The sequence below is a fragment of the Neofelis nebulosa genome, chromosome X (genome assembly GCF_028018385.1).
Source record: "Neofelis nebulosa isolate mNeoNeb1 chromosome X, mNeoNeb1.pri, whole genome shotgun sequence".
NCBI classification, from domain to species: domain Eukaryota; kingdom Metazoa; phylum Chordata; class Mammalia; order Carnivora; family Felidae; genus Neofelis; species Neofelis nebulosa.
The window spans coordinates 14,976,750-14,990,305 of record NC_080800.1 but is presented as its reverse complement, the minus strand read 5'-3'; the positions used below and the strand labels follow the sequence as shown (position 1 = coordinate 14,990,305).

The 13,556-nt window shown below is 39.9% G+C and overlaps 1 protein-coding gene across 5 annotated transcripts in view; it reads right to left on the bottom strand.

Moving 5' to 3' along the window:
* The window catches only part of CDKL5 (cyclin dependent kinase like 5), a 193,940-nt gene that overhangs the window by 82,395 nt on the left and 97,989 nt on the right, over positions 1 to 13,556 (bottom strand). The window lies entirely within an intron of this gene.

Sequence of the window (13,556 nt, the reverse complement as noted above, 5' to 3'; positions counted from 1 at the left end):
GACTTGCCTGCCCTAACTCTGCCTGTTCTGCTCACATACATGTCTTTGGCACCCGGAAGGGGCCTGCCTATCATTTCTCTTTTAAGTCTCACAATAATTTCCCCTACACAGAGGCATTCACCCTACTCTCTCACCTGGAACCAGGATAGAAGAAAAAGTCAGGAAAAAAAAAACCAATTTATTCACCAAAGATATATCAGCAGGTATTCCAGAAATATTACCCCTGTTAAATACATAAGTATTCAGATACAATGACAGGGGGGGAAAAAAAAAAAAGAAAGGTTTAAAATTAAACAGACTGATGATCAACATAAAAAACTATGGTCCAAATGAAGACAAAAATCTACTGTCCTGTTGAACTAGTGATAGACAAGTAGCTTGCTACAGATTCCTTTACTGAAGGAAGGAATGACTGTGCCTAACTTTCTTAGGGCCAATTTTTTCCAAGAAATTATGTAGATACTATTGAAGTCAGCAGACTTAAGTTTTTCAGACATCAGTGGGTAAACAATGTATAGAATGCTAACAGTAGCAGAGCTACAATAGAGGCAATTTGCTCACTGCTTCCTAGAAGTGCTAACAAAAATCAGGCCCATGAGTATAAGCTCACACCTGCTGCTCAAGTTAGAAACAGTACTGCTAAAATGACTGAAAAACCACTGCTTAAGAATGTCTGATGCTTGGGGCGCCTGGGTGGCTCAGTCAGTAGAGCCTGTGACTCTTGATCTCAGGATTGTGAATTTGAGCCCCACGTTGGGTGTGGAGCATACTAAAAATTTAAAAAATATGTATCCAAAAAAAAAAAAAAAAAGAATGCTTCATTCTATTTTCCTTTTATTCATCAATAAGCTGATGGGATCATACATGTATATATAAAATATGAAATCTATAATCCTTGATTTGGGGCCCTACTTTGACATTTTCCTATAAAGAAAAATGGGAATACTGAAAACTGGTAAAGAAAGCCAAAACAACGTGTTTTTTTTCCGATTCATGAGAAATATGCCTGCGTTTTTGGACAGAAACTCCAAAGTTTGGGGCACCTGGGTGGCTCAGTTGGTTACGTGTCGGGCTCTTGATTTCAGCTCAGGTCATGATCTCTCATGGTTTGTGAGTTCAAGCCCTGCATTGGGCTCTGTGCTGCCGGTGTGCAGCCTGCTTGGGATGCTTTCTCCCTCTCTCTCTCTCTCTTCCCCACCCCTACTCATATTCTCCTTCTCTCCCAAAATAAATAAACTAAAAAAAAAAAGGAAACTCCAAAGTTCAAAAGCAACAGAAATTATGTTCTGTATAACATCTTTAGGTTCCTAAGGCATAAGGTCCTTCAGTTTACTATAATGTTGCCCAAATGTGAAAGACTGATAGGGAGAGTGAGAGAAACGTAGAAGCTCTCTATTCAAACAACTGAACTGGATTACCTCCAGGGACCATGTGATCATACCTTCTGATAGACATGCTCACACATATGCAGACAAAGATGGTATAACTAACATCTGAAACAAGTTCCAAGTCCCTGCTTTTTGCCATAACCATATTCATGTAGAGAACTGAAAATTACATTCAACATAGGGAGCAAGTTTTTCTTAAAAACTTACCTTCCAAGTATCTAGAGTTCAGTTAGTTAAAACTTGTTTTATCTTTTATGCGTTGTGGAGCAAACTAGAAAACACCACATTCACTTTCTCTTACCATGGAAAGAGATGAATATCAAACATAAAACAGCCTAAATATTTTTGAAAGAACTAAGTCTGGTTTGCCTTTATAGACAAGTACTCGGCACTTTATCTTACATGTAATAGGTATGTAACAAAAACGTCCACAGAAATGAACTGTACCACCTTGTCATACAGGCATGGAACTCTTTACCACCATCACATAAGGAAGCTGAGCCGGCCACCTTGAGTGCGAAAGCAAAAGAGGAAAGGACAAAAATCCCAAAAGTGACCATGCTTTTAAACTAACTGTGGAAAAGAAGTCTCAAACTGTTCACTTTTTCAAGAGAATTAGCCAAGAAACACTCTATAAAATGAAGAAAATTATTGTGTGGCTAGTTATTTGATGCCAAAAATATCACTCAAGCATTCTGGTTGAAATCCTCTTCTAGTAAGATTCTCTAAGACCTCAGTGAGGTCATCAGTTTGCACATGATAGATATTTCAAACATACTCTGTTGTCAATCACCAGATTGAGGAAAAGAAAGATGTGTTACATACCATGCAGCCTGGCAGCTTTCCAAGGTTTCCAGTATAAAGTTTTAACTCCATGCTTCATCTCCTAACTTCAAAAAAACCAAAAACCAAAAACAAACAAAATGCCCCCGCTCCTGTTATAGCTAATTATTTGCAATTTCTCAAGTGAACCTTCCCAATACTTGCTTACACTCTGCCTCTAGCATTCGTCCTTTCTTCATTGATTCATTTATTCAATCAACAAACATCTTCCAAGCTCCTACCAGGTAAGAGGTACTGTGCAATTCAGTAGAATATTTATTTGGGTAAGGAAGTACCCATGAGGTGACTTTATTTTTTTATTTTTTATCATTATTTTTTTTAGCTGCTACTTAAATCACAAGAAGCAAACCCTGCTAATTCTAGTTAATTCTTTTTTTTTCCTTTAAAACTCTCCTTTGGGAAGCACTTCAAGATCCTCCAGGTTGTTTTGTGGTCCCTAGCACTACAAGCTCTTACCACAGCCGCAGTGGAATCTGGGATATGCCATTCAGCCTCACGTCCCACCTCAGACTGGAATTAAGATCCATCAGCCCACACACTTCACATAACTCTATGCCCCTAAGACCTAGCAGAAAGACACTCCAAAAGGGTAGGCTAAATGAGTTAGGCACTTTAGCTGCTCTAAGTACCTCTTAAGAATCTTACAGGGACCAAGAAGAAATGAAGCAATGGAGACAGAGAGAATAGAGATATGTACATTTTAACTAAAAACATCACAGAAAATAAAGGCTGAAATATTATCTTGTTAAAAAGACCAACCACCTGAGTTTTGAAAGGAATGACCTAGTTGTTTCTTTTTTTTTTTAATGTTTATTTATTTCTGAGACAGAGAGAGACAGAGCATGAGTGGGGGAGGGGCAGAGAGAGAGGGAGACACAGAATCCGAAGCAGGCTCCAGGCTCTGAGCTGTCAGCACAGAGTCTGACGTGGGGCTCGAACTCACAAACCATGAGATCATGACCTGAGCTGAAGTCGGTCACTCAACCCACTGAGCCACCCAGGCTCCCCCCTTGACATTTTCATTCTGACAGCCTATGAACTCTTCAAGGGCAGAGACCACATCTTTGTGGTCATGTGGTCAGAGATGAGGTCTCTGAGGCATGTCCTGAGCCTTCTCTCTATGGGCTCTCCAAATTATGCATCATGCCCTTTGTATTCTTTATTCACAACATCCAGCAGGACTCACCACAGCAGGCATGTCTGCTTAATGAATTACTTTTAAGTTTTCTGTGGCTTCTCTTGAGCTAGAACTAACAAAGATCCCTTTATATATCAACTAAGAACATATTTAAATGGCATTGATGATTTTTCTATATGAATTTGAAAGATATTTGATTCAGGTAAGTCACAGAGTGGTTAAATGCCTGTGGAAATTTAAGCACCGACATCCATTTTGAGTTTATTTTTGTGTATGGTCTAAGAAAATGGTCCAGGTTCATTCTTCTGCATGTCGCTGTCCAGTTTTCCTACCACCACTTGCTGAAGAGACTGTCTTCATTCCACTGGATATTCTTTCCTGCTTTGTCAAAGATTAGTTGGCCATACGTTTGTGGGTCCATTTCTGGGTTCTCTATTCTGTTCCATTGATCTATGTTTCTGTTTTTGTGCCAATACCATGCTGTCTTGATGATGACAGCTTTGTAGTAGAGGCTAAAGTCTGGGATTGTGATGCCTCCTGCTTTGGTCTTCTTCAAAATTACTTTGGCTATTCGGGGCCTTTTCTGGTTCCATACAAATTTAGGATTGTTTGTTCTAGCTCTGTGAAGAATGCTGGTGTTATTTTGATAGGTATTTATCCAAGGGATATAGGTATGCTGTTTCGAAGGGGCACACGCACCCCAGTGTTTATAGCAGCACTATCAACAATAGCCAAAGTATGGAAAGAGCCCAAATGTCCATGGATGCATGAATGGATAAAGAAGATGTGGTATATATACACAATGGAGTATTAGTCAGCAATCAAAAAGAATGAAATCTTCCCATATGCAACTACGTGGATGGAACTGGAGGGTATTATGCTAAGCGAAATTAGAGAAAGACAAATATCATATGACTTCACTCATATGAGGACTTTAAGACACAGAACAGATGAACACAAGGGAAGGGAAGCAAAAATAATATAAAAACAGGGAGGGGGACAAAACATAATAGACTCTTAAATATGGAGAACAAACAGAGGGGTTATTGGAGGGGTTGGGGAGAGAGGATGGGCTAAATGGGTAAGGGGCATTAAGCAATGTACTCCTGAAATCACTGTTGTACTATATGCTAACTGACTTGGATGTAAATTTGAAAAAAAAAAAAGCACCGACAACATGAAAATTGCAAATTAATGAATTACCTTAAGAGAAATTACACATTATTCTCTAACAAAACATGACAGAAATTTTATATTCAACACTGTGTTTATAAGGAATAGAAAATACTATGTTTATAAGGAATAGAATAAGCTGTTAGGTTATATTACCTGGTACACAGAATATGCATGTGAACGAAACTTGATTCCACATTTATATGAATGAGAAAATTTAAATTTTCACTGAAAAAGCAAGGTAAAGGGCAGCACAAACCTCTTCTGAAGAGGAAAACCTGACTACATTTTAAGTACTTTACAATAAGTCCCTAAAGTAGAATTTAAGTCTAATGGCATGGATAACATTAACATGATGACTCGTGAAGTATATCCTTCTAGTTATTCTACTAACTGCATTTGAACAAAAAGGCACCTAAGGCAACAGAAAACATCATAGATGTATAAATAAATGTGACAAATGATAGATGTATATAATAAAATATAATCTGGCTAAATTTTCTCTTGAACTCTGAACTGAAAAAAATGCAGAAATTTCTAACAAAATCATTATTTCCTACTGTCTGAAACAAACTAAAAAAAAAAAATCTGATTATTAGAGGACTATACTCCAAACAGTTTAAAATATAAGATATGTACTGGTTATTTTTCATACTCTCAGTGCCAGATCTATCTATGTGATTTCATAAGAAAACTAAATGTGTTTCTAAAAAGGGGTCACACATCTACAAGAAGGTTAAGAACTTCAGATCTACAGCCAAACTGCCTGGATTTCAATCATGGCTCTACCACCCACTAGGTGAGTGACCTTTGGCAAGTTACTTAACTTCTCGGTGCCTCAATTTCCTTTTCTGAAAATTGTGTGTAGTAATGTCACTTACTCCTGAGGCTATTAGGATTGACTAAGAAGATACAAGGAAGATCGAAGTAAAATGCTCACAACACAACATGAGCCAAATGTTGTTGTTATTATTACTATCATCAGGGATAAAGTTCAAAATGCTCTACTTCAGACACTCCCAAATCACCAGAGCAAGTTTCCAGAGGAACTCAGAGAGCACGGGGTTTGTCCCTGGGAGCAGAGGAGGGGGTTCCTTCTCCTATACCTTGGGAGAACTAACGGTTCTTTTTATTATAAAGCCCAGACTCACAAAGGCAGTGGAGCTGAACTTCCCATCCAATAGGCTAATGTCAAAGAGAGCTGATGTCCCTCCAGGACTAAGAGGGTCACAGGGCTGGGGCCGCTGCATGAGGCAGAGGGCTGTCCAGGACTTCAGACAGTGGTGGTACTTGGAGAGATTCCTCCAGTCTGATCATGAAGCACCACAGCCTGGAGAGCTGGGGCCAGGGGAACAACGCCCACTGGAGGGTAGGGCCTGGCAAAAGGTTTAATGGTAACCCAAGTAACACAATGATAATCATGAGAACAACAAGGCACTTAAGGGTTAGGCCCCTTCCCCATTTGCCTGGTACTTCATAAACCAAAGGCAGCTTGTTTCAGCCAATGGGAAGCAAAGGAGCTTCAATAATACCACAAGCCACATGGTGTGGAGCTAGATTTCTTTTCCTCTCTAAAATAAAGAATTGTTTTCTACATGAGTGTCATGAAGCAAAATAAAATGTATTTCACAGGTCTTTGAACTCTACAAAATGGCAAAGTGTGCGAAGGTAACGACATCTCGGTACCATCTGTATAGTCCCCAGGGCCAATCACAGTGCCTGACACGTGGTATATTTCAGGAACAAATTGATGTTATCATATAAACCAGTGTTTGCAGAATTTTTACACACATGTGGAGATTTGTGTTTTGGTAAAGATGGAGTAGCCCCGTTTCTCCCAGGTCCTTCCTCTTAAATCTAAAACTCCCTGTATATAACACACAATCAAGCATAAGAAGACAAGGTGGCAAAGAGAAAGCTGACAGCCTCAGGACTTTGGGACTTGAGGAACGTTGTGGCAGGAATTCCCTGGGTTTCCCCACTGTTTCCTAGGTATCCCCGATAGAGTGCTGCAGAATCCTCCAACCTAGAACCAACAAGAGGCGAACATAAAAACGTGCCGAGAAAAGTCTACTCTTAGCGCCCAAGGAGCAGGAAAAGGATGGGCCAACAGAAAATCTTTTGGGCAATACTCCCCCTACTCTAGGCAAACATAAATGGAAAAACTGCACTACCATCCCACTGAGGTTTCAAGGGGGCTGAGCAGGCAGGCACTCTGTACTGATACACATATGCATGTGCGCACACAAGCTCCAAAGAAGCAGGCAGCAGGGCTCCAACTCCCTAACTTCCCACCCGGTGCTGTCCCTGAGCGGGGAGCTAATCTCCCATTTCCTGCCTCACGAAAGCAGGCACAGCTTCCGTTCCCCATCTTGTCATATTAGCAAGTCTGGTCAGGGGCTGATCTTCCACCTCCCTCCAGGCGGAAGCAGCCAACAGTACTCTGGCCCCTCTGCCACAGTGGTGTCTGCAGGACAGAGCAGAGGCAATAAGGGCAGTGGAAGCACTGGTCCACTTTCTCTGGGAAGGGGTGTCAGCAGGGCCAAGTGAGGTAAACATCCACTCCCCCCCACCCCCCGCCATTCTGCAAGGAGGCAGTACGACTAAGAGCAACACCTCCTCTGTGGAGGTAGGGGTGGGGGGCGCCACGCAGGAAGCTGCACCTAGCCACCTATCACGCTAACTACCACTCAACAGGGGGGCTGCCTGAACAAAAATAAAATAAAATAAAATAAAAAAGAATCTAGCGTCTCATAATATCCAAACTGCCCAGGATACAATTAAAAAAAAAAAAAATCACATCATACCAAGGGCCATGAAATTCACAACTTGAATGAGAAAAGACAAGAGACATCACCACAGAGATGAATCAAACTGGAATTATCTGACGACGATTTTAAAGCAACCCTACTAGGACTACTTCAACAAGCAACCCAGAAAAGCCCATGGGCACAGATTTAAAAATAGCCCCAACAAAAGCCTGCTCTCCAGGTAAAGGACCAGGCAAGGAGCAGCCTAGGCAAGAAAACTTTTAGACAATAACCATTCACTCTACTCCAGCCAAATGAAAAAGTGGCTCCATCCACACCAGTAAGGGCGGAATGGGGAGCATGTCTAAGCCCCTGCCAGGGGATTGTCAGTGGAGGCCACTTAAGAAGCCAAACTCCCATCCACACCAGCAACAAGGAGCCCCTCCCCAGTGGGTATCAATGGAGGCAGAATTAGCAAAATGAACTACCAGCCCCGTCTGTGGCCGTCACCTTACCAGAGCAGACCAGATAGAAGATTAAGTAAGATACAGAGTCTAATGACATAATAACCAAAATGTCCAGGTTTCTACAGAAAACCAGTCATCATACTAAGAACTAGGAAAGCCTCAACATGAATGAGAAAAGACTATCAAGAGATGCTAACACAGAGATGGCAGAATTATCTGACAAGGATTTCAAAATAGACATCATGCAAAGAGAAACTCTCAAAGGAAATTTTAATTTCAAAGAACTTAATGAAAATACATTAAATCAAAACATGGGTATAACTAAAGCAGTACTAACAGAGAAATTTGTAGCACTAAATGCACACGTTAGAAAAGAAGAAAGGTCTCAAATCAGTAATCTAAATTCTTTTTTTTTTTAATTTTTTTTCAACGTTTTTTATTTATTTTTATTTATTTTTGGGACAGAGAGAGACAGAGCATGAACGGGGGAGGGGCAGAGAGAGAGGGAGCCGCAGAATCGGAAACAGGCTCCAGGCTCCGAGCCATCAGCCCAGAGCCTGACGCGGGGCTCGAACTCACGGACCGCGAGATCGTGACCTGGCTGAAGTCGGACGCTTAACCGACTGCGCCACCCAGGCGCCCCAAATCAGTAATCTAAATTCTTACCTCAATACTGGCAAAAGAAATAAGCACAAAACAAGAAGGAAGAAAATATTAAAGGTAAGAGCAGAAATCAGTGAAATTTTAAACAGGAAAATAAAGAAAATTTTCTTAAAAATTTTTTAATTTAAAAGATTAAATCAATGAAGCAAAAACTGGTCCTGCTAAAAGATTAATAAAATTGATAAACTTCTAGCAAGATAAAGAAAAGACAAAAATTCCCAACATCAGGAACAAAACAGGAGAGAGATCCCTAGAACCCTACAGCCCTTACCACGAACTTTACACTCCTAAATCTGACAACTTAGAAAGAATGGGCCAATCCTGGTAAACCACAAACTATCAAACTTAACCAAGATGAAATCAACAATTCAAATTGTTGCATAATTATTAAATAATTGAATTTGTAATTTTATTTTTTTAATGCTTATTTATTTGATGAGAGAGAGAGGTAGTGTATGCATGTGGGGGGGGGGGGCGGGGAGAGAGAGAGAGAGAGAGAGAGAGAGAGAGAGAGAGAGAGAGAGAGAGAGAGAGAGAATATCCCAAGTAGGCTCCCCACTGTCAGCGCAGAACCTGACCCAGGGCTTGATCTCATGAACCATGAGATCACGACCTGAGCCCAAAATCAAGAGTCAGATGCTTAACCAACTGAACCACCCAGGTGCCCCTGAATTTGTAATTTTAAAGTACCCAATAAAAGAAATTTTCAGGCTCAGATGGGCTCACTAGAGAATTCTATCAGACACTTAAAGGACAATTAACATCAATTTTACACAATCTCTTCCAGGAATGAGAGGAAGAAGAAATACTTCCCAACTCATTTTATGAGGCTACTAATACAATGATATCAAAACCTGACAAAGACAGCATACAAAAATCCAAAAACTATAGACCGGTATCTCTTAGGAACTCATGCACAAAAACACTCAACAAAAATATTAACAAATCAAATCTAGCAATGTATAGAAAGAACTGTACACCGTGACTGGTTGGATTTATTCTACATATGCAAGGCTGATTCAACATCTGAAAACCATGTCAACAGGGTAGGAGCACCTGGATGGCTCAGTCAGTCGAGCATCTGACTCTGGATTTCAGGTCAGGTCATGATCCCAGTGTCATGGGATTGAGCCCCAAGTTGGGGTCTGTGCTGAGCATGGTGACTGCTTAAGATTCTCTCTCCCTCTCTTTCTCTCTCAAAAATAGAAAGAAAGAAAGAAAGAAAGAAAGAAAGAAAGAAAGAAAGAAAGAAAGAAAGAAAGAAAGAAAGAAAGAAAGAAAGAAAGAAAAAAGAATGTAAGGTATCTCCTCAATACTTCAAAAAAAAAAAAAAAAAAGAAAGAAAACCATGTCAACAGAGTAAAGAAGAAAAATCACATGATCATATGAACTGATACAATAAAAGAACTTGACAAAACCAAACACCCACTTATGACTAAAAGAAAAAACCTCTGGCAAACAAGGAATAGAAGGTAAGTTCCTCAACTTTATAAATACCATCCATAATACCGTATAGCTAACATCATATTTAACGATGAAAGACTGAATGCTTTGCCCTTAAGATCGGATACATGAAAAGAATGTCTCCTCTCATCACTGCCACTGAACACAGTGTTCAAAGTTCTAATCAGAGTAACAAGCCAAGAAAAAGAAATAAAAAGCATACTGATTGTAAAAGGAATAAAACTGACATTATTTGCAAATGACATGACCACCTACATTAAAAAATTCCAAGAATCCACCAAAATCTCCTAGAACTAAGTTTAGCAAGATTGTAGACTATAAGGTTAACGAACAAAAATCAATCACATTTCTATATGCAAGTGACAAAAATGGGAGACAGAAATTAAAAGCAAAATATCATTTACAATTACTCCAAGGAAATGAAATAAACAATGAAATATGTACAGGATCTGTATCCTGAAAATGACCAAATCTTGATGAAAAAAACCTGAAGAAACCCTAGGTAAATTGAGAAACATACTGTACTCAGGTATTAGAAAACTCAACAAGATGCCAATTTTCCTCAAATTGATAATAAAGGTTTGATGCAATTACAATAAAAAAATCCCAGCAAGTGTTGTGTAGATATAGGCAAATTTATTCTAAAATGAAAATGGAAAGGCACCTGACCTGGAATAGCTAAAGAAATTTTGAAAAAGCAGAATAAAAATGAAAGGAATCATCACGCCTGATGTTTAGGGTTACTACGGAGCTACAGAATGGTAATCAAGACAGTGTGATACTGGCCGAAGGATAAACACACACATCAATAGGGCCATGCAAATACACCTGATTTTTGCCTGCAAAAGTAATTCAGTGGAGGAAGGAGAGACTTTTCCATAAATGGTGGTGCTATAGCAATTAGACATCCACAGCACCCTTTCCCCCCAAAAAAAACAGAGAGAGAGAGAAAGAAAGAAAATGCCTCAACCTAAAATCTCACAACTTAGACAAAAATTAACTCAAAATGGATCATGAACTTTAATTCAAGATCATGGACTTATATTTACTTATATGTAAATCTATAAAACTTTTAGAAACAAAGAAGAAAATCTTTACGATATAGGACTAGACAAAAAGTTCTTAGACTTACCACCAAAAACACAATCCATAAAAAGAAAAATAAATGACCTTATCAAAATTAAAATAATTAGCTCTGTGAAAGACCTTATTAAGTGATGAAAAGATAAGCTACAAGCAGGGAGAAAATATTTTCAAACATATCCAACAAAGGATTTTAATCCAGAATAAATATATCTATCTCTCTCACTGAAGAGGATACACAGATCCCAAATAAGCGCATGAAAAGCTACTCAACATTAGCCATTAGAGAAATGTAAATTTAAACTACAATGAGATCACCTACATATCTATTAGAATGGATAAAACAAAAACCAGTGATAATACCAAATGCTAGGGAGCATGTAGAGAAATGAAATCACTGACACATTGCTGATGGGAATGTAAACCACTCTGGGAAAAGAATATGCCAGTTTCTTACAAAACTATATATTCATTTACAACTCAGCAGTTACACTCTTGGGCATTCATCCTGGGGAAATGAAAACTTTTGTTTACAAAAAAGCCTGTACACCAATGTTCATGCAGCTTTATTTGTAGTAGCCAAAACCTGGAAACAATCTTCAACAGGTCCTTTGACAGGTGAATAAACAGTGGTACCTCCATTCTATGGACTACTACTCAGCAATAAAAATGGACAAACTAGTGATTCACACAAAAACTTGATGGGTCTCAAGGGAGTTATACTGAGTGAAAAAAGCCAATCTCAAAAGGTTATACAATGTATCATTCCATTTAAACAGTATTCTTGAAATGACAAAATTATAGAGATGAACAGACTAGTGGTTGTGAGGAGTTAGGGAGAGGGGAATGGAGGGGTGCAGCTGTGGCTATAAATAGCACAAGGGATCCTTATGATAAAACTGTTCTATATCTTCACTGTGGTGGTCACATGAATCTACACAAGTGATAAAAACTATACATATGCATGTGCATGCACACACACAAATGAGTGCATGCAAAATTGGTGAAATCTGAATAAGGTCAATGGATTATATCAATGTCAGTTTTCTGGTTGTGATATTTACTATAATTATGCAAAATGTTACTATTGGGAGAAATCAGTTGAAGAATATATGGAATCTATTATTTCTTATTGTTGCATGTGATCTGTAATTATCTCAAGATCAAAATGTTAACAAAGAGGGGGCACCTGGGTGGCCTAGTAGGTTAAGCGTCAGACTCTTGATTTCAGCTCAGGTCATGATCTCGCCGTTTGTGAGTTTAAGCCCCATGTCAAGGCTCTGTGCTGACAGTGTGGAGCCTGCCTGGGATTCTCATTCTCTCTCTCTCTCTCTCTCTCTCTCTCTCTCTCTCTCTCTCTCTCTCTGCCCTTCCCCCACTCACACTCATTCTCGCTCTCGCTCTCTCTCTCGCTCTCTCTCTCTCAAAATAAACAAACTTAAAAATTGAGGGGGGGGGCACCTGGGTGGCTCAGTCGGTTAAGCATCCGACTTTGGCTCAGGTCATGATCTCACGGTTCATGAGTTGGAGTCCCATATCAGGCTCTGTGCTGACAGCTTGGAGCCTGGAGCCTGCTTCCTGCCTCGAATTCTGTCTCCCTCTCTCTCTACCCCTCCCCTGCTCATGCTCTTTCTCTCTCTCTCTCAAAAATAAACATTAGGAAAAAAATTTTTTTCTTAACAAAATCAAGCAAGCAATTATGTGAAAATCAGTGTGAAACAGGAAGTGAGCATGGCAATGTCCAACCCAAGGTTTCAGAGGTTTTCCAGTGCCCCACAGAAACACACATCCCATTAGTAAATAACTGTGCTTATTCCTCACGAAATAATTTGAGAGAAGGAAATCTGAACAATTCTTCAATGAACCAAGAGACTGGGTTTTACAAATGAGACCATTTACACTGTCACAGCAAGAGGCTATTGATTGGCAGGTTTACCATTTCAGTTGTCCCTATCTTCCTCCTTCAGAGCCCTGTGGGATGGGAAGAAGCTTCTGATAAAGAGTAGATCAGTTAAGGGGCGCCTGGGTGGCTCAGTCGGTTAAGCGGCCAACTTCAGCTCAGGTCATGATCTCGCGGTCCGTGAGTTCGAGCCCTGCGTCGGGCTCTGTGCTGACGGCTCAGAGCCTGGAGCCTGTTTCGGATTCTGTGTCTCCCTCTCTCTGACCCTCCCCTGTTCATGCTCTGTCTCTCCCTGTCTCAAAAATAAATAAAATGTTAAAAATTTAAAAAAAAAAAAAAAAAAGAGTAGATCAGTTAATGGGGCGCCTGGGTAGCTCAGTAGGTTAAGCGTCCGACTTCGGCTCAGGTCATGATGTCACAGTTCATGGGTTCGAGCCTCACGTCGGGCTCGGAGACTGGAGCCTGCTTCAGATTCTGTGTCTCCTTCTCTCTCTCTCTCTCTGTGCCCCACCCCCCCCCCCCCACTCACTCTCTCTCTCTCTGTCTCAAAAATAGACATTAACAAAAAAGAGGAGATGAGTTAAAAGAAAAAAAAGAAGCTACATTTTTTTGCACATCCAAGTAGTGGGTATATCTCTGATCGTACTTCATATAACTAAAGATGCTGATACTAAAACCTTCTGTAAT